The sequence below is a fragment of the Nansenia antarctica genome, assembly GCF_963989245.1.
Source record: "Nansenia antarctica genome assembly, chromosome: 20".
In the NCBI taxonomy this organism is placed as follows: domain Eukaryota; kingdom Metazoa; phylum Chordata; class Actinopteri; order Argentiniformes; family Microstomatidae; genus Nansenia; species Nansenia antarctica.
The window spans coordinates 22454739-22474909 of NC_137693.1; positions in this window are offsets into that span (position 1 = coordinate 22454739).

Genomic DNA, 20171 nt, shown 5'->3' on the forward strand with positions numbered 1-20171 from the left:
ATGCAGTGTGTCTGTGTGTCTGTCATGCAGTGTGTCAGTGTGTCTGTCATGCAGTGTGTCAGTGTGTCTGTCATGCAGTGTGTCTGTGTGTCTGTCATGCAGTGTGTCAGTGTGTCTGTCATGCAGTGTGTCTGTGTGTCTGTCATGCAGTGTGTCTGTGTGTCTGTCATGCAGTGTGTCAGTGTGTCTGTCATGCAGTGTGTCTGTGTGTCTGTCATGCAGTGTGTCTGTGTGTCTGTCATGCAGTGTGTCTGTGTGTCTGTCATGCAGTGTGTCAGTGTGTCTGTCATGCAGTGTGTCAGTGTGTCTGTCATGCAGTGTGTCTGTGTGTCTGTCATGCAGTGTGTCAGTGTGTCTGTCATGCAGTGTGTCTGTGTGTCTGTCATGCAGTGTGTCTGTGTGTCTGTCATGCAGTGTGTCAGTGTGTCTGTCATGCAGTGTGTCTGTGTGTCTGTCATGCAGTGTGTCTGTGTGTCTGTCATGCAGTGTGTCTGTGTGTCTGTCATGCAGTGTGTCAGTGTGTCTGTCATGCAGTGTGTCTGTGTGTCTGTCATGCAGTGTGTCTGTGTGTCTGTCATGCAGTGTGTCTGTGTGTCTGTCATGCAGTGTGTCTGTGTGTCTGTCATGCAGTGTGTCTGTCATGCAGTGTGTCTGTGTGTCTGTCATGCAGTGTGTCTGTGTGTCTGTCATGCAGTGTGTCTGTGTGTCTGTCATGCAGTGTGTCAGTGTGTCTGTCATGCAGTGTGTCAGTGTGTCTGTCATGCAGTGTGTCTGTGTGTCTGTCATGCAGTGTGTCAGTGTGTCTGTCATGCAGTGTGTCAGTGTGTCTGTCATGCAGTGTGTCAGTGTGTCTGTCATGCAGTGTGTCAGTGTGTCTGTCATGCAGTGTGTCAGTGTGTCTGTCATGCAGTGTGTCAGTGTGTCTGTCATGCAGTGTGTCTGTGTGTCTGTCATGCAGTGTGTCTGTGTGTCTGTCATGCAGTGTGTCAGTGTGTCTGTCATGCAGTGTGTCTGTGTGTCTGTCATGCAGTGGCATGGTGGTGAGGCAAATTGACTCCATCTTCCAATCATCTTTGATGTAATGACATGTGATGCCGAGGTATGCTTCAGTGGCTACACTTGTCCACACATCAGTGGTGAGAGCAATTTTGCTTTTGTTGGCCTTTATTGCAATCTTCACTTCCTGGGATGTCTCTTCATATTTCTTCTCCATCAGCTTGGTAAAATGGGTCCTAAATAATAATAATAATAATAATAATAATAAATGTATTTGTAATGCACCTTACATTCTAAACAAATCTCAAAGTGCTACAGAGAAAAAAATTAAAAATGTAAAAGTTAAAAGTTAGAAACCCTACCGTGAGGGTAGAGTGTAACCAGGGTGGAGGGTCTTGACCATTTCTCTGAAGCCGTTATCTTCCACCATTTCTAGTGGCCTCATGTCAGTCACTATCATCTTGAGGACAGAGTGTCAAATAAGTTGCTTGCTGTGGTGTGCATGGAGCTTTATTCCCAGTCAAGTAGCCAGTCATGGGGAGTTGTTTTTTTCTGAAATGAGACAGTATGCGTATGCATAATATAGCATATTTTAAAACTCAATGCATGCATTGTTTTAGTTTTGTTGTATAGCATGCAATGTTGAATTCATGAATGCGAGCAAACACTCACTGGCTATCGCATTACATTAGTCATTTAGCTGACGCTTCGCCAGAACTCACAAGTGCGTCTCCTCCTTACTAATACAAGTGACTATGAGCATACTCCGGTGCTGAAGGCATAGAATGCAAATAGCAGCAAGCTAAAAATACAATAGGTCATTAAGAGGGAGAATCTATTAGATAAACGAGAAGAACTAACAGCCTACAGCTGTGCCAGTGAAACGAACGATCCTCACTTCAAAACGCAACGTAATATAATTACCCTGCTGAGGCTGAGCCGTCTTCATCCATCACTGTCACATGCTTTCTTTTGAGGTGTTCTCGCATCACCGTTGTGCTCCCGTGCCATGAAAGGTCGGTTTTGCAGCAAACACATTTTTCTGGAGCTTTTAAAGTGAAGTGCTCCCACACCTTGGACGTCTTCGTTCGAGTAGTTTTCTCCGCCATGATTTAAATGGAGCCGGGTCGGAAACTCCGGTATTTACACCGCCGCGACACACCTGGCACTGATTGAGATCACTTCTTCTTCAGGGCAGGCTACGCAGTACGCAGGCTAATGTCGCGCAGCTGCTGCCTCTCTGTTGGACTCCGCTACTGCACGTTACTCACGAGACAGCTCCGCAAGACACAGGAAGTAGGTTTGAATGAATGAATGGTCTTTATTGTCATTGCTATAGTACAGGTACCAAACAAGTTGAAACAACGAAATTTGGGAGGGGTGGCTCCCCTGGTGCTAGGAAAGAAAAAAAAAAAAAATTGTTATGGAACAAGACCCGACGAATCGATATCGATTATTATCGATTTAATCGATTCGTTGTTGCAGCCCTAACTAAGTCTTGCGTTCGTTGTGTGGGAGCGGGGTGAAGAGTGAAACTGTTTGGATACAATTGACTGTGATTGAGCTGAACTGAACTTTTGGGGATTTGATGAACTGTTGAATTGACTGTGATTGAGCTGAACTGAACTTTTGGGGATTTGATGAACTGTTGAATTGATTGTGAATCAGTGGACTGAGCATTTTTGAGTTTGTGAACTGGACACTCCCAAGTTACTGCTGGTTGCATATTTGAGTTGATTTTTTGAGAGTTCTTTGTTTATTCGTGACAATACAGTGCACCTGAATTGCAACACATGTCCTTTGTGTACTAATTTTCGTCTGTTGTGCAAAATGCTATAATATTACAATAACCTATTCACATGTGTATAACAAAAAAGGGTTCATGTTTTGATGCATGTAGCGCTTGTAAAGGTTTAACTTGACTAAAGACTGACTAAAACAACCCCACACTAACTAAAATTGTCAGGCCTCGCCCTGACTGGCACCCCGGACAACCAAGTCAACGAGGAAAACCGTTACAACACGGCTAATGCGCATTGCAAGTTGCGGAGAGACACTTTGCACCTTTGATTTCAAGTCCGCAGCTGCACGCTTCAATGCTGCCAAAAAGCGACGTAGGCCTAATAAGTAGCTGAATGATATGAGCAGCCATTGTTATTTTTTACATTGTTATTTTTTAAGTATGATTTGACAGGCAGCTAAACGAAATGCCTTCCCAACCAGCGAGACCTGGTTATAGAAATGACGTTGTTTTATTGATAAAAAAAGGGTAAAACTGGAAAGAGAAAATAGAAAACTCACATTAATCCCAAACAATTTAACAAACTTCAGTTAACGTAATGTGGAGTCCGTTCATTGATCGATGCTGTCTGTTCAGTTCCCAGTGAGGCGCCCGTTCAGCGCTGGACATAATGGCATAGCGCGCATGCGAATCATGTTATATTATTATATATTATATAGCTCGCATCTAATCGTATCGGATGAGAAATAGACATTAAATGGCATATATAGGCCGCTACACAACAGTAATCACCGCGACAAACAGCTATATTATATTTTAATATGATGACCGGAATATCTCACGTTTGTCCGGTAAATCGAAATCTTCCCGGACACTATGTCCGGCGGCAATTTTTTCTAACGGAAACCCTGGTGTACGTTCTCAGTCTCTGTGTACGTCTTCAGTCTTTCTTTACTTTCTCAGTCTCTGTGTACGTCCTCAGTCTCTGTGTACGTCCTCAGTCTCTGTGTAAGTCCTCAGTCTCTGTGTACGTTCTCAGTCTCTGTGTACATTCTCAGTCTCTGTGTACGTTCTCAGTCTGTGTACGTTCTCAGTCTCTGTGTACGTCCTCAGTCTCTGTGTATATTCTCAGTCTCTGTGTACGTTCTCAGTCTCTGTGTACGTTCTCAGTCTCTGTGTACCAGTGGAGGTTGGTGACTTCCAGAATTGAGGAGGCCAAAATTTTTTCCGCTTGCTCGCTTTACTCGCGATGGAATGTTCCCTGTTCTTCTTATCTGTCTTTGTTAAAAATTAATAATTTGTGTTTGGCGGTACTGAAGGGATTGGGACACTCTCAGGATGGTGGATGAAGCAGCTTTTATTGCCTGCACAATGGGTCATCAAATAAACAAAACAATTGGCATGAATCTCTGGTCCGCCTGCAGCAGCTATTGTCCCTTCTGCTCAGGCTCACAACATTCACCACAACATACTACATACAATCAATGACATGTCAAAAGCACTCAAACACTATGTCAATCAGACACACAACATACAATTCAGAACAATACTTCATCCATTTCTAATATTTATCCTGCAGAACAGCACTCATACACGCGTGTGGCGGAAAAAGGTACTACACGGAGGCCAGGCCTCCTGTGCCCACCCATTTTCAGTGATTTGGCCAATCACATATTGCCATGAAAAAAATTGCATTACATTGACTTCTATGAGAAACCACTTTCCGACAGGAGGCCTGGCCTCCGTGTAGTACCTTTTTCCGCCACACGCGTGTATGAGTGCTGTTCTGCAGGATAAATATTAGAAATGGATGAAGTATTGTTCTGAATTGTATGTTGTGTGTCTGATAAAAAATATAATTATTGCTTTTTTAAATCTCTCTCTCCTCTCAAATTATTGGGGAGGCCAGGCCTCCTCCACCTCTATGGAGGAGCCTGCACTGCTGTGTACGTTCTCAGCCTCTGTGTACGTTCTCAGTCTCTGTGTACGTTCTCAGTCTCTGTGTACATTCTCAGTCTCTGTGGACGTTCTCAGTCTCTGTGTACGTTCTCAGTCTCTGTGTACGTTCTCAGTCTCTGTGTACATTCTCAGTCTCTGTGGACGTTCTCAGTCTCTGTTTACGTTCTCAGTCTCTGTGTACGTTCTCAGTCTCTGTGTACGTTCTCAGTCTCTGTGTATATTCTCAATCTCTGTGTACGTCCTCAGTCTCTGTGTACGTCCTCAGTCTCTGTGTACGTCCTCAGTCTCTGTGTACGTTCTCAGTCTCTGTGTACGTTCTCAGTCTCTGTGTACGTTCTCAGTCTCTGTGTACGTTCTCAGATGTTCTCAGTCTCTGTGTACGTCCTCAGTCTCTGTGTACGTTCTCAGTCTCTGTGTACGTTCTCAGTCTCTGTGTATATTCTCAGTCCCTGTGTACGTTCTCAGTCTCTGTGTACGTTCTCAGTCTCTGTGTACGTTCTCAGTCTCTGTGGACATTCTCAGTCTCTGTGTACGTTCTCAGTCTCTGTGTATATTCTCAGTCTCTGTGTACGTCCTCAGCCTCTGTGTACGTCCTCAGCCTCTGTGTACGTCCTCAGCCTCTCTGTACGTTCTCAGTCTCTGTGTACGTTCTCAGTCTCTGTGTACATTCTCAGTCTCTGTGTACGTTCTCAGTCCCTGTGTACATTCTCAGTCTCTGTGTATGTCCTCAGTCCCTGTGTACGTTCTCAGTCTCTGTGTACGTTCTCAGTCTCTGTGTACGTTCTCAGTCTCTGTGTACGTTCTCAGTCTCTGTGTACGTTCTCAGTCTCTGTGTACGTTCTCAGTCTCTGTGTACGTCCTCAGTCCCTGTGTACGTTCTCAGTCTCTGTGTACGTTCTCAGTCTCTGTGTACATTCTCAGTCTCTGTGTACATTCTCAGTCTCTGTGTACGTTCTCAGTCTCTGTGTACGTTCTCAGTCTCTGTGTACGTTCTCAGTCTCTGTGTACGTTCTCAGTCCCTGTGTACGTCCTCAGTCTCTGTGGACATTCTCAGTCTCTGTATACGTTCTCAGTCTCTGTGTACGTTCTCATTCTCTGTGTACGTTCTCAGTCTCTGTGTACGTTCTCAGTCTGTGTACATTCTCAGTCTCTGTGTACGTCCTCAGTCTCTGTGTACGTTCTCAGTCTCTGTGTACGTTCTCAGTCTCTGTGTACGTTCTCAGTCTCTGTGTACGTTCTCAGTCTCTGTGTACGTTCTCAGTCTCTGTGTACGTTCTCAGTCTCTGTGTACGTTCTCAGTCTCTGTGTACGTTCTCAGTCTCTGTACGTTCTCAGTCTCTGTACGTTCTCAGTCTCTGTGTACGTTCTCAGTCTGTGTACGTTCTCAGTCTCTGTGTACGTTCTCAGTCTCTGTGTACGTTCTCAGTCTCTGTGTATATTCTCAATCTCTGTGTACGTCCTCAGTCTCTGTGTACGTCCTCAGTCTCTGTGTACGTCCTCAGTCTCTGTGTACGTTCTCAGTCTCTGTGTACGTTCTCAGTCTCTGTGTACGTTCTCAGTCTCTGTGTACGTTCTCAGATGTTCTCAGTCTCTGTGTACGTCCTCAGTCTCTGTGTACGTTCTCAGTCTCTGTGTACGTTCTCAGTCTCTGTGTACGTTCTCAGTCTCTGTGTATATTCTCAGTCCCTGTGTACGTTCTCAGTCTCTGTGTACGTTCTCAGTCTCTGTGTACATTCTCAGTCTCTGTGTACGTTCTCAGTCCCTGTGTACATTCTCAGTCTCTGTGTATGTCCTCAGTCCCTGTGTACGTTCTCAGTCTCTGTGTACGTTCTCAGTCTCTGTGTACGTTCTCAGTCTCTGTGTACGTTCTCAGTCTCTGTGTACGTTCTCAGTCTCTGTGTACGTTCTCAGTCTCTGTGTACGTCCTCAGTCCCTGTGTACGTTCTCAGTCTCTGTGTACGTTCTCAGTCTCTGTGTACATTCTCAGTCTCTGTGTACATTCTCAGTCTCTGTGTACGTTCTCAGTCTCTGTGTACGTTCTCAGTCTCTGTGTACGTTCTCAGTCTCTGTGTACGTTCTCAGTCTCTGTGTACGTTCTCAGTCCCTGTGTACGTCCTCAGTCTCTGTGTACGTTCTCAGTCTCTGTGTACGTTCTCAGTCCCTGTGTACGTCCTCAGTCTCTGTGGACATTCTCAGTCTCTGTATACGTTCTCAGTCTCTGTGTACGTTCTCATTCTCTGTGTACGTTCTCAGTCTCTGTGTACGTTCTCAGTCTGTGTACATTCTCAGTCTCTGTGTACGTTCTCAGTCTCTGTGTACGTCCTCAGTCTCTGTGTACGTTCTCAGTCTCTGTGTACGTTCTCAGTCTCTGTGTACGTTCTCAGTCTCTGTGTACGTTCTCAGTCTCTGTGTACGTTCTCAGTCTCTGTGTACGTTCTCAGTCTCTGTGGACGTTCTCAGTCTCTGTGGACGTTCTCAGTCTCTGTGGACGTTCTCAGTCTCTGTGTACGTTCTCAGTCTCTGTGTACGTTCTCAGTCTCTGTGTACGTTCTCAGTCCCTGTGTACGTTCTCAGTCTCTGTGTATATTCTCAGTCTCTGTGTACGTTCTCAGTCCCTGTGTACGTTCTCAGTCTCTGTGTACGTTCTCAGTCTCTGTGTATATTCTCAGTCTCTGTGTACATTCTCAGTCTCTGTGTACGTTCTCAGTCTCTGTACGTTCTCAGTCTCTGTACGTTCTCAGTCTCTGTGTACGTTCTCAGTCTCTGTGTACGTTCTCAGTCTCTGTGTACGTTCTCAGTCTCTGTGTACGTTCTCAGTCTCTGTGTACGTTCTCAGTCTCTGTGTACGTCCTCAGTCTCTGTGTACGTTCACAGTCTCTGTGTATGTTCTCAGTCTCTGTGGACGTTCCCAGTTTCTGTGTACGTTCTCAGTCTCTGTACGTTCTCAGTCTCTGTGTACGTTCTCAGTCTCTGTGTACGTTCTCAGTCTCTGTGGACGTTCCCAGTTTTTTTTTTTTTTTTTTTTTTTTTTTTTTTTAATTTGTTTTTCAGATTTTATCCCTTTTTCACCCAATTTGGTAGCCAATTTAACCCAACTTAGCATCCAATTATCCCCTGCCTATTGCATGGGATCCGCCGCACGACCCCGTGGCCGGCAGTCCCAGAGGAGGGCGCCAGGCAGACTAGGCTGACTGGCTCCTCGAGCCCAGTACCGTTATTCCGGCACCCAGGGGGCGGTGTTGCGCGACGGATCCTAGTCCAGAAATACTCCTATACCCCCCTCGGAAGCGGCCGGCCAATATGCCGCTTCCCGTGTGCCTCGGCCATATCTGGATCTGGCGAGCCGGGATACGAACCCCGGCCCCGGTGGGCAGCATGCACTAGCGGCCAGTGCGTAGACCGCTACACCACCGCGGGGCGACGTTCCCAGTTTCTGTGTACGTTCTCAGTCTCTGTGTACGTTCTCAGTCTCTGTGTACGTTCTCAGTCTCTGTGTACGTTCTCAGTCTCTCTGTACGTTCTCAGTCTCTGTGTACGTTCTCAGTCTCTGTGTACGTTCTCAGTCTCTGTGTACATTCTCAGTCTCTGTGTACATTCTCAGTCTCTGTGTACGTTCCCAGTTTCTGTGTACGTTCTCAGTCTCTGTGGACGTTCTCAGTCTCTGTGGACGTTCCCAGTTTCTGTGTACGTTCTCAGTCTCTGTGTACGTTCTCAGTCTCTGTGTACGTTCTCAGTCTCTGTGTACATTCTCAGTCTCTGTGTACATTCTCAGTCTCTGTGTACATTCTCAGTCTCTGTGTACATTCTCAGTCTCTGTGTACGTTCTCAGTCCCTGTGTACGTTCTCAGTCTCTGTGTACGTTCTCAGTCTCTGTGTACATTCTCAGTCTCTGTGTACATTCTCAGTTTCTGTGTACGTTCTCAGTCTCTGTATCCGTTGTCAGTCTCTGTGTACGTTCTCAGTCTCTGTGTATGTTTTCAGTCTCTGTGTACGTCCTCAGTCTCTGTGTACGTCCTCAGTTTCTGTGTACGTTCTCAGTCTCTGTGTACGTTCTCAGTTTCTGTGTACGTTCTCAGTCTCTGTGTACGTTCTCAGTCCCTGTGTACGTTCTCAGTCTCTGTGTACGTTCTCAGTCTCTGTGTATATTCTCAATCTCTGTGTACGTCCTCAGTCTCTGTGTACGTCCTCAGTCTCTGTGTACGTTCTCAGTCTCTGTGTACGTTCTCAGTCTCTGTGTACGTTCTCAGTCTCTGTGTACGTTCTCAGTCTCTGTGTACGTTCTCAGTCTCTGTGTACGTTCTCAGTCTCTGTGGACGTTCTCAGTCTCTGTGGACGTTCTCAGTCTCTGTGGACGTTCTCAGTCTCTGTGGACGTTCTCAGTCTCTGTGTACGTTCTCAGTCTCTGTGTACGTTCTCAGTCTCTGTGTACGTTCTCAGTCTCTGTGGACGTTCTCAGTCTCTGTGGACGTTCTCAGTCTCTGTGGACGTTCTCAGTCTCTGTGGACGTTCTCAGTCTCTGTGGACGTTCTCAGTCTCTGTGTACGTTCTCAGTCTCTGTGTACGTTCTCAGTCTCTGTGTACGTTCTCAGTCTCTGTGTACGTTCTCAGTCTCTGTGTACGTTCTCAGTCTCTGTGTACGTTCTCAGTCTCTGTGTACGTTCTCAGTCTCTGTGTACGTTCTCAGTCTCTGTGTACGTTCTCAGTCTCTGTGTACGTTCTCAGTCTCTGTGGACGTTTCAGTCTCTGTGGACGTTCTCAGTCTCTGTGGACGTTCTCAGTCTCTGTGGACGTTCTCAGTCTCTGTGGACGTTCTCAGTCTCTGTGGACGTTCTCAGTCTCTGTGTACGTTCTCAGTCCCTGTGTACGTTCTCAGTCTCTGTGTATATTCTCAGTCTCTGTGTACGTTCTCAGTCCCTGTGTACGTTCTCAGTCTCTGTGTACGTTCTCAGTCTCTGTGTATATTCTCAGTCTCTGTGTACATTCTCAGTCTCTGTGTACGTTCTCAGTCTCTGTACGTTCTCAGTCTCTGTACGTTCTCAGTCTCTGTGTACGTTCTCAGTCTCTGTGTACGTTCTCAGTCTCTGTGTACGTTCTCAGTCTCTGTGTACGTTCTCAGTCTCTGTGTACGTTCTCAGTCTCTGTGTACGTTCTCAGTCTCTGTGTACGTCCTCAGTCTCTGTGTACGTTCTCAGTCTCTGTGTATGTTCTCAGTCTCTGTGGACGTTCCCAGTTTCTGTGTACGTTCTCAGTCTCTGTACGTTCTCAGTCTCTGTGTACGTTCTCAGTCTCTGTGTACGTTCTCAGTCTCTGTGGACGTTCCCAGTTTCTGTGTACGTTCTCAGTCTCTGTGTACGTTCTCAGTCTCTGTGTACGTTCTCAGTCTCTGTGTACGTTCTCAGTCTCTCTGTACGTTCTCAGTCTCTGTGTACGTTCTCAGTCTCTGTGTACGTTCTCAGTCTCTGTGTACATTCTCAGTCTCTGTGTACGTTCTCAGTCTCTGTGGACGTTCTCAGTCTCTGTGGACGTTCCCAGTTTCTGTGTACGTTCTCAGTCTCTGTGTACGTTCTCAGTCTCTGTGTACGTTCTCAGTCTCTGTGTACGTTCTCAGTCTCTGTGTACATTCTCAGTCTCTGTGTACATTCTCAGTCTCTGTGTACATTCTCAGTCTCTGTGTACATTCTCAGTCTCTGTGTACGTTCTCAGTCCCTGTGTACGTTCTCAGTCTCTGTGTACGTTCTCAGTCTCTGTGTACATTCTCAGTCTCTGTGTACATTCTCAGTTTCTGTGTACGTTCTCAGTCTCTGTATCCGTTGTCAGTCTCTGTGTACGTTCTCAGTCTCTGTGTATGTTTTCAGTCTCTGTGTACGTCCTCAGTCTCTGTGTACGTCCTCAGTTTCTGTGTACGTTCTCAGTCTCTGTGTACGTTCTCAGTTTCTGTGTACGTTCTCAGTCTCTGTGTACGTTCTCAGTCCCTGTGTACGTTCTCAGTCTCTGTGTACGTTCTCAGTCTCTGTGTATATTCTCAATCTCTGTGTACGTCCTCAGTCTCTGTGTACGTCCTCAGTCTCTGTGTACGTTCTCAGTCTCTGTGTACGTTCTCAGTCTCTGTGTATGTTCTCAGTCTCTGTGTACGTTCTCAGTCTCTGTGTACGTTCTCAGTCTCTGTGTACGTTCTCAGTCTCTGTGTACGTTCTCAGTCTCTGTGGACGTTCTCAGTCTCTGTGGACGTTCTCAGTCTCTGTGGACGTTCTCAGTCTCTGTGGACGTTCTCAGTCTCTGTGGACGTTCTCAGTCTCTGTGTACGTTCTCAGTCTCTGTGTACGTTCTCAGTCTCTGTGTACGTTCTCAGTCTCTGTGTACGTTCTCAGTCTCTGTGTACGTTCTCAGTCTCTGTGTACGTTCTCAGTCTCTGTGTTTTCTCTGCAGACTCTCTCTCAGGAGGACTCGGTCTATGCCAACAAAGCCATGCTGGAGGGACCCCAATGGGCCGGCGGGACAGGGGGCGACAGAGGCGACGCCGACACCCTCCACTATGCCAATGTGGACTTTGCCAAACTCCTGGCCAATATGGAGGGCAAGCAGGGGGAAGGGGAGATCAGGGGAATGGCCTCCAAAACATCTGAGTACGCCGTGATCCGCATGCGCTCCAGTGGCAGCATCAGGGTGGAGGCTGGGGAAGAGGAGGTGGAGGCTGGGGAAGAGGAGGTGGAGGCCAACACCGATGTGGGGAAAGGGGACCACGCCGATGGCCCTGAAGCCGTACCTGCAGTCCATAGTGATGGGATGGGGCAGGATGCAGTCCATAGTGATGGGATGGGGTTAGAAGCCATATCTGCAGTCCATAGTGATGGGATGGGGCAGGATGAAGCCGTACCTGCAGTCCATAGTGATGGGATGGGGTTAGAAGCCATATCTGCAGTCCATAGTGATGGGATGGGGCAGGATGAAGCCGTACCTGCAGTCCATAGTGATGGGATGGGGTTAGAAGCCATATCTGCAGTCCATAGTGATGGGATGGGGCAGGATGCAGTCCATAGTGATGGGATGGGGCAGGATGAAGTCCATAGTGATGGGATGGGGCAGGATGAAGTCCATAGTGATGGGATGGGGCAGGATGAAGTCCATAGTGATGGGATGGGGCAGGATGCAGTCCATAGTGATGGGATGGGGCAGGATGAAGTCCATAGTGATGGGATGGGGCAGGATGAAGTCCATAGTGATGGGATGGGGCAGGATGAAGTCCATAGTGATGGGATGGGGCAGGATGCAGTCCATAGTGATGGGATGGGGCAGGATGAAGTCCATAGTGATGGGATGGGGCAGGATGAAGTCCATAGTGATGGGATGGGGCAGGATGAAGTCCATAGTGATGGGATGGGGCAGGATGAAGTCCATAGTGATGGGATGGGGCAGGATGCAGTCCATAGTGATGGGATGGGGCAGGATGAAGTCCATAGTGATGGGATGGGGCAGGATGTGGTGGTCCCAGAGGAGTCTGGACTCCCAGAGCTACAGGACACGCCTACTTCTCATCTCAGTGATCAGTCTACTACGGAATCACAGCAGGGACAATCTGAGCAGGATGGAGCACCACAGATAGCAGCTGATGACGTGACACGGCCGTATAAGGAGCAGCCGTCTGATGTTGAGGAGGAGGCTACTTATGGGAACATATGCCGTGGCCAGGTCAGTCCTGGGGAGACAGCCTGAGTCATTGGAGGTGTAACCCTAACCCTGTACACAGACGTGTTATATCCAGTTAATAATATAAGCCATTTAGATCACGCTTTTATCCAAAGCGATTTACATTGCATTGAGTGCATACATTTTTTGATATGTATGGTCCCAGTGGGAGTCGAACCCCCAACCTAAGCACTGTTCACGCTGAGCCACAGCGCCACAGTTAAAGGGAAGGGAGGGGTTAACGGGTATGAGGTGGAGGGAACAACAACAATAATTATCTGAGCTCCTGATTTGTGTTTTCAGGAGAGATTTGTGTGTTTTTAACTTCATTGTTTTCATATTTCATCAAATGAGGTTATTTATTTGTAATTATATTCTTCTTTCTAATTACTGTCTTTTTAACAGTGTTATTGTAAATAGCTTTCTAGCCAACCGTACTCACTTCTCAACAGTGTTTGTTGAGATATTGTAATATTTCTAATGTTTTGACTAAGAGTTTTCCATGTACTGTTTTTTTTTAAAAGTTATTATTGCTTATTGGCAATTTTTTGCACAAATGTTTTTAGGAACTTACAAAAGCATAGAAAGTGAAAGTAGTGTATGCTACAGTACACGTCTTTAACTTGTTTGTTTCATTGTTTTCTTTTGAATAGTTTTAGAAATAAGAAATTGTAATTTATGAATGTCAGTCTCAATAAAACAGACAAAGTATCTCTTTCATTCAAGTCATTAATAATGCAAATATATACCAATATATGCAAATATATACAGTATTGAAAACAACCTACAGTAGTAGGCAGTTTTGGGGAAGCAAGCTATTGCATAACATCGACATTATGACTTTCTGTAATATGTGAAATTCCTCAACTGCGAAAATTCCTGTTTGACACAAAAAGGTGTAAAAAGCTGAAATGACCTCAAGAAACGTTGTTTTCTTCCATGGAGACACTGAGTGGCTGTTCTCAATTGCAGCAAAGGCAACGACTAGAATTTGCTAACCAATGTGCTAACAACTAGTTAAGAGCAATGTGGATATACTGTAAATGTGATACAAATGATAAATAAACCCAACTAGTCCCATGTACTTGAACTAAACATCCATCCTTAGATTTTGACGTCAGAGTAGGCTACTCAGTTTTGTAGTCTTCCTCGTCTGAGTTGCAGTATAATGTCCTGACGATGAATTGAGAATCAAGGACCCCAATTGAAATAAGCCAGTGGCTTTCTTGGGTTTTTATCCTTTTAGTTGACCTTGTATGTAATATGTACCTTCATGTACCTACTTCTGCAAATCTTCTAATAAAGTTTTCAATCAATCAATCCTGTGGTGGCCCGGCTTTGCCTTGAAGTTCACCACTGAATAGCTCAGCTCCACGTCATCTTGGCTGGTCTCCGTGTCCGTGTCCGTCTCCCTGCTCTGCCTGTGAACAGAGGGAGTACAGTAACACCAAATCACACCTGGAGATAGTCAAGAGAGTCCTTTACCATGTACACAAGTTATATCAAGCAGGATATAAGGATATTGTATATAAAACGTTCTTGGGGAAATGATCATGTACTTTAGGAGCAACAGTTTTGTTGTCCTACCCTTCCTTGGTATAAAACCTAACAAGACAAATGAAATGAGATTCAGCCTATTAGACTATTGCAAATCAACTAACAGTAAAACAAAAGTTGTCATCTTCACATTCATTGCTGGTGTGTAACATCCTCCACAGTGTGTATGTACCGTGTGTATGGTGTGTAATATCCTCCACCAGTGTGGACACTTCCTCATAGGAGAAACTTCCTCTTTGCTGACAACACACAACTCTGCTCTACACAACTCGTTGCTGTTGCTGTTTTTTGTTTTTGTTTTTGCGTAACTGTTGCTTATTTTACATGATTGCATTTGAGTAATGTTTATCTTGCTACAGCCATTTAGGGGTGGTGAACAATAAGTAGGCTTATTGCATGTGTACGTTACTGTCTGTTACAGATAGATCACTCTCTAACATGTTTGATTGTGTGACCTATGAACTCTGTTATATCAGCATCTTGCATAAATAACAGAGGGGTTTCGATTTGTTACGGTTTGTTGTTAGTTGAATTGCAGGGAAGCATAGTTACTCACCTGCTGTGAGTTATTCATGCCCTCAGAATACTGAATGGTTATAGACCATCATTGATTGAATACACTGTAGACATATGGGTTATGGTTAGGGTTATACAGTTTATTGATTTTGATCTCCCACCTGCTTTCCACCAGGCAAGGTAGGGTACTGTACACGGTATGGGTGTTGGAGGCCGACCTGTTAAGATAAGCACATTTAAACACTCTGCTAAGTACAGGAACAAGTCATTCACTCAGGACAGACAGACGTGTTGATATGACCAGTGGAATCCCATTGTGTCTGAGGATGTAAAATGGACTCATTGAGACTAGCTTCTGCCCATCCAGCCCTCCAGCTCTCTGTACAGTGTGTACCCTGTCTGTGTGGCGCTGTGCCTGCTGCACACACGCACACACACACACACACACACACACACACACACACAGAGTATGCATACAAACATACAATCACATACTGTAAACTCAGGCTCTTTTTCTACCACAGGGGGAATAGAGAAGACTATAGGGTTAGGGTTAGGGTTAGGGGTTAGGGTTAGGGTGAGTATAGAACATTATGTTGATAGGGTTAGGGTTAGTGTGGAATACAGTACCAGAAAACCAATGTAACCACAACATTGTCTGATTCTCCCTGTTGGATTGACCTGTTTCTCCTGTGCCTGAAAAACAGGGAATATCACATACAATAACCAATTCTGATTTCTGCCGATACTCAATATTCACAAGTTTGAATGACTAATAAACGCATGAACTAAACAACATTAAAGGTATGTCAATTCAAACATTAAACATAGTGTTACATGTCCATGGTCAATCAAGGAGTGAGATCACATGATAAAGAACGCTCAGTGGAGAGCTTTCTAAAATCTAGTGTTGTCGTCATGCACTAGACATTTGTATGTTTACATGGAGAATGATACACACAGAATGATACACACAGAATGATACACACAGAATGATACACACAGAATGATACACACAGAATGATACATACAGAATGATACATACAGAATGAACATTATGTTCTCACATTTTCAGTGTTGCCAAAGAGCACAGAAAACACGCAAAACTACAAGCTTCACTTTGAACGTATGAAATGACAGAATATTGATATAATGATGTGATCTGTTATGACTGTTGGTCAGGATAGCGTGGAGATGGAGCTCTCACCTGTAGACCAGAAAGATGAATAAAACCAGGAGTAAAACACCAGAGACAGGAGAGGAAGTGCATGCTAACCCTAACCCTGTTATGAGAGAAAAGTGAGAAAGAGGATGAATATTGGGCCTTTGAGGCCTTACTGTAGTTTATTAGGATCCCTATGATCTGTTGCTATACAGCAGCTACTCTTCCGTAGATCCACACATAAGAAATGACACACGATACAGAACAGTTATAGACAAGATGAATCCTGTTAAATCCAGTTATAGACACGAGTAAGACAATACAACATTAAATTAAAATAAGTCACTGTTAAGACACCAAGAGACAAGACACTTACAGACTTAGATTTACAATCATTGAGTCAAAGCCTGAGTCAGTTCAACCATTCTTCCTGTTCTAAAATGGTCATTGTATTCCTGCTATATTCATGGAATAAAACATATGTCACCCCATTATTCTATCCAGACTGTTTGAGAGTCTAGTTTCCTCCTTGTAGCTACAGTATCAGTGCACCCAGGTGGCAGGCTGCAGGTTATGATGTTGTCCACATGAGGGCGCTGGTGATCCCACTGCTTTTCCATTCCATGGAGTGGAATGTTAATTGTTAATTGTTAATTGTATTTATAATCCATCCAACTTTTACATCGGCCCGGGGCGCAGCCCGGGTAAAGGAACAGACAAAGACAAAGACAAGGAACACAGAAAGCAATCAGACACAGACGACTTAAACGTAAATCTCAGGCATACAATTCACAACAAATAGGGAGTAGACTTAGGGAATATCATTTAGGAAGAGGTGGGTTTTTCATTTGGCTCTAAAGGAGTCCAGAGTGGGGGCAAACTTGATGGCAGAAGGGAGCGCGTTCCACAGGGTCGGTGCTATCACCGCAAAGGCACGGTCACTCTTGAGGTTGGTACGTGGGACCCTCAGGCTGAGTTGGGCGTCGGACCTGAGCCTGGGTCTAGGCCTTGAGGAGGTAGACTGGTCCAGGAGGTCCTTGATGTAGGGTGGGGCGAGACTGTTGAGAGCTTTAAAAACAAAGGTGCAGATTTTGAACTTCACTCTCTTCTTCACTGGGAGCCACAGGAGGACAGGGGAGATGTGGTCCCTCATTTTGGTGCCTGACACCAGCCTGGCAGCGGCATTTTGGACTAGCTGCAGGCGGTAGATGGTCTTATCAGGAAGTCCAGCATAGAGTGAGTTGCAGTAGTCGAGCCTAGATGAGATTAGCATGAGGACGACCCTCCTCAGGTCGCTGGGGGTGAGGAAGGACTTGATCTTGGCTATGATACGTAGTTGGTAGAAACATGCCTTCACGACGGAGTTCACTTGTCGGTCAAGGTTAAGCTCGGAGTCAAAGATGACACCGAGGTTCTTGACATGTGGTCTGACAAGGGTGGACAGGCTTCCCATGTTGGTGCTGAGCTGAGTGATGGCGGTGGTGTTGCCGATGAGGAGGATTTCCCCCTTGCTCTCATTCAGCTGTAGGAAGCTCTGGGCCATCCACTCCTTCACATCGCGGAGGCAGTCCATCAGGCGCTTCAGATCGGCGGGGTCGTCAGTGTTGATTGACAGGTAGAGCTGGGTGTCGTCCGCATAGCAGTGGAATGAGATCTTGTAGCGTTGAGGGATTAGACATAGGGGGAGCATGTAGAAGGAGAACAAGATGGGACCGAGGATGGAGCCCTGAGGGACCCCACAGGTGAGGTTGGCTTGTCTGGAGGAGCTGTCTGTAATGTTACTGTGCTGCTACACAGCTGGATACATTCATCAATAATAGGAGGCCTTTCATATAAATACATTGGAAAATATAACAGTTTTGAAACAATTCGGAGTGCCAGATGTGTGATAGTTTCAACCACTGAATAGGAAATTCTCATGTGGTTCTGGATTCGCCAATTCGCTTTGTGTTGTGCTGACGACTATTGGCCACCAGATGGCGCCATGCCTCGTGTTTCTGCTATATGGCCGTGATGATAGCGCCCTCACGTGTTCATACATTAGTATTGCAGTGTATCAGATGAGTGCTACGTAAACGCATTTAAACAGTATTGTTCATTCAATGTACATTGTTTTGATCTCAATCATTTTAAATAAATAATGTTAACTCATTCATAAAGACACGTGTAGTGAATCCAGAACCTGAGATAAGGAGATCAGCGAGAGAGAGAAAGCCTGTAGAGTTTATATTACACACAGCCAGGAAAGCAGAGTGTGAAAGTCATGTATGCCTATAGTATCACTCTTTCTGCCCATTGATTAATTTGTATAAATGTTGTTTAGCCCAGCATGGGGGCATGCTGTCTTTTGGTGGGGGGGAGTATGTAGAGATATGAAAAATGTATATATAAACAGAAACCAAAAGTGTGTATTTTCCACACTTCATTATTTTGTATTTTTGAGAAAATATTGTGGAACCGGTCTTGTTTTGTTGTTTGTTTGAGTGACGTGCTCCTAAGCCAATCAGATCACTTGAGAAGTCATATGTTGAGAGTTTGAGGAAGTGCACGGGGGCGTGACAGATGATTGAATGAGTGAGAGGAAACCACAGACACCTGTGGCAGAGTTGGCCGTGTGTTTGGAGAGCGTGCGACAATGACGTATTACTATCTTGTTATTTAAGTTTGGACTATTGTTTGACGTTTAGCAATTCCGGGTTTTTGTTTCAGTTTAAAGGGTTAGCCGGTTTGTTATTTTTCATTCATGATGAACGTGTACCGTGTTCTGCCTGCTACCGGAGCAGCGACTTGTACCCCTAAACCCTGAACCAGAGGATTGTTACCCGCATGGTACCGTGAGTAATTGTGAGTAATTGGGAGTTACCGGATCATTGATACCACAGACTTATCTTTCTTTCATACAAGCGCTCGGTCCTCAAACTGTGAATCTGAACTCTGGACTTTCTTTAATATTTTTCATTGATTGTAGTTTGTGTTTGTTTCGACTTGATTGTTATTTTTGTTTTGCACACACACACCTGCCTGTTCTCTCCTCTCCTCCACCTCCATACACCTGCATGTTCTCTCCTCTCCTCCACCTCCATACACCTGCCTGTTCTCTCCTCTCCTCCACCTCCATACACCTGCCTGTTCACTCCTCCACCTCCATACACCTGCCTGTTCTCTCCTCTCCTCCACCTCCATACACCTGCCTGTTCTCTCCTCTCCTCCACCTCCATACACCTGCCTGTTCTCTCCTCTCCTCCACCTCCATACACCTGCCTGTTCTCTCCTCTCCTCCACCTCCATACACCTGCCTGTTCTCTCCTCTCCTCCACCTCCATACACCTGCCTGTTCTCTCCTCTCCTCCACCTCCATACACCTGCCTGTTCTCTCCTCTCCTCCACCTCCATACACCTGCCTGTTCACTCCTCTCCTCCACCTCCATACACCTGCCTGTTCTCTCCTCTCCTCCACCTCCATACACCTGCCTGTTCTCTCCTCTCCTCCACCTCCATACACCTGCCTGTTCTCTCCTCTCCTCCACCTCCATACACCTGCCTCTCCTCTCCTCCACCTCCATACACCTGCCTGTTCTCTCCTCTCCTCCACCTCCATACACCTGCCTCTCCTCTCCTCCACCTCCATACACCTGCCTGTTCTCTCCTCCACCTCCACCTCCATACACCTGCCTGTTCTCTCCTCTCCTCCACCTCCATACACCTGCCTGTTCACTCCTCTCCTCCACCTCCATACACCTGCCTGTTCTCTCCTCTCCTCCACCTCCATACACCTGCCTGTTCTCTCCTCCACCTCCATACACCTGCCTCTCCTCTCCTCCACCTCCATACACCTGCCTGTTCTCTCCTCTCCTCCACCTCCATACACCTGCCTGTTCTCTCCTCTCCTCCACCTCCATACACCTGCCTGTTCTCTCCTCTCCTCCACCTCCATACACCTGCCTGTTCACTCCTCTCCTCCACCTCCATACACCTGCCTGTTCTCTCCTCTCCTCCACCTCCATACACCTGCCTGTTCTCTCCTCCACCTCCATACACCTGCCTCTCCTCTCCTCCACCTCCATACACCTGCCTGTTCTCTCCTCTCCTCCACCTCCACACACCTGCCTGTTCTCTCCTCTCCTCCACCTCCACACACCTGCCTGTTCTCTCCTCTCCTCCACCTCCATACACCTGCCTGTTCTCTCCTCTCCTCCACCTCCATACACCTGCCTGTACTCTCCTCCACCTCCATACACCTGCCTGTTCTCTCCTCTCCTCCACCTCCATACACCTGCCTGTTCTCTCCTCTCCTCCACCTCCATACACCTGCCTGTTCTCTCCTCTCCTCCACCTCCATACACCTGCCTGTTCTCTCCTCTCCTCCACCTCCATACACCTGCCTGTTCTCTCCTCTCCTCCACCTCCATACACCTGCCTGTTCTCTCCTCTCCTCCACCTCCATACACCTGCCTGTTCTCTCCTCTCCTCCACCTCCATACACCTGCCTGTTCTCTCCTCTCCTCCACCTCCATACACCTGCCTGTTCTCTCCTCTCCTTCACCTCCATACACCTGC